We start from the raw sequence: 1505 nt of genomic DNA, 5'->3' as shown, positions 1-1505 counted from the left end.
CTTTAAAAACCTACAACGGCGTAGACCTCTTGCGTAGGATACGGCGTATTTCCTTCCTAGAGTTTACGTATTACGTATGTATGTTACGCCTACGGCGTAAGTACTACGCAGAAGCATAAATCGGCCTGGTCCGCCATTTTCGAATACAATTGAACAAACATGCACGATATCGAAGAGAGGTTAGTTGAAGAAATCCGTAAATATGAACATTTATACGACTCTTCTTCGCCAGATTACAAAGACTCGCAGATGGTAGCTGATGCATGGTGCGAGATCTCGGAAATCGTCGGCTTGAGCGTCACGGAATGTACAAAGAGATGGAAGAACTTGAGGGACAAGTACGTTCGCCTCCGAAAAAGACACGCAACGAACGGGGACATAGGCAGGAAAAAAGTGCCGGCGTTTTATTTGTGTCTCTCCTGGCTGGCACCGTATGTAAAGCACCGGGACATAGAGTCAAATTGCGACGACGACAACGAGGTAATTACAAAATGTTGTATTGCTATATTTATGCTAGTTATAGGAGCTAGCAAGCCATGGCAAAGTTGCAGACGCCGTACACGGATTTCCGCAAACATGCCTCTATGGAACACAAGCCGAGATCTGGCTTGCTCGTGAAACACACATGAAACACAATAACCTCCCGACAATACAAGCTCGTTATATGCTCTTTCCGTTTCCATAGCTCTGCCGATCCGAGTCGCTCAGGCTACCTGTAGGCTGTGTGTGTAATTACAAAGACTAACGTAAACTTTTCCATCACCAGCACTCCCTGCCGTCCCCGCCCATCAACCCATCTCACCTGTCCCCCAAATCGAAGATGGTACAGAAGAGGAAAAGAAAAGCGCTGGACGACCGGGGGATTCAGAGACAGGTTGCCCAGTTAGAGGAGCGCAGAATGGAACTGCAACAGAAACTTATACAGGACAACGATGAGCCCTCCAGGTTTGGGCAATCTGTAGCAGACATGCTGCGGAGGATTCCAGAGGAGCACCGGGCACAGGCAATGTTTGATGTCCACAAATTATTGTTTGAGAGGCAGCAGCAGAACAAATAAAAATTGCATGTAAAACATTTTTTTTAAAATGTTTGTCACTTTGCTTTTTATTACCCAAACATACTGGTCATATACAATTGATACAGTAATTCAGAGTTTTACAGCGTTGCACTTTGTAGCCTAGGTTATTGTGCACAAATTACCGCATATGACAACTTGATTTTGTAACAGAACTTTAACATCAATGCGTATGCCTACAGGCTTACAATTACTTCCGATTTTGAACCATAACTTCCTAACCAAGTTGACCAAGGCACGCAGTTGTCCTGCCATGGCAAGCGCCCATGGGATGACAGAAAGAACGCCATCAGATCATTTCGGATACCAATGGCAGTCTTGGTGGGCCGAGACCTTGAAAGGTATTCAGGGTCTAGTGGTTCCAAAAGATTCGTGTCCTCGGCTACGATTCCTCGCCAATCACCTGGCTGAGGCGATCCTGTAGTGTCCG

At 46.0% G+C, this 1505-nt stretch overlaps 1 long non-coding RNA gene across 1 annotated transcript; it reads left to right on the top strand.

The window, feature by feature from the left end:
- LOC143121273 (uncharacterized) lies at window positions 1-1074 on the top strand. Its single transcript, XR_012986463.1, has 2 exons — window positions 1-480; window positions 767-1074. It is a non-coding gene; the product is annotated as an uncharacterized LOC143121273 (long non-coding RNA).
- Window positions 1075-1505: the final 431 nt, after the last annotated feature.

The sequence above is a fragment of the Alosa pseudoharengus genome, unplaced genomic scaffold (genome assembly GCF_046254945.1).
Source record: "Alosa pseudoharengus isolate Yale_2024_CS ecotype anadromous, Long Island Sound unplaced genomic scaffold, YU_APseudo_1.1 YU_APseudo_1.1_scf_13, whole genome shotgun sequence".
NCBI lineage: Eukaryota > Metazoa > Chordata > Actinopteri > Clupeiformes > Clupeidae > Alosa > Alosa pseudoharengus.
The sequence above is the reverse complement of the archived record's forward strand: the minus strand, read 5'-3'. Positions and strand labels throughout refer to the sequence as shown.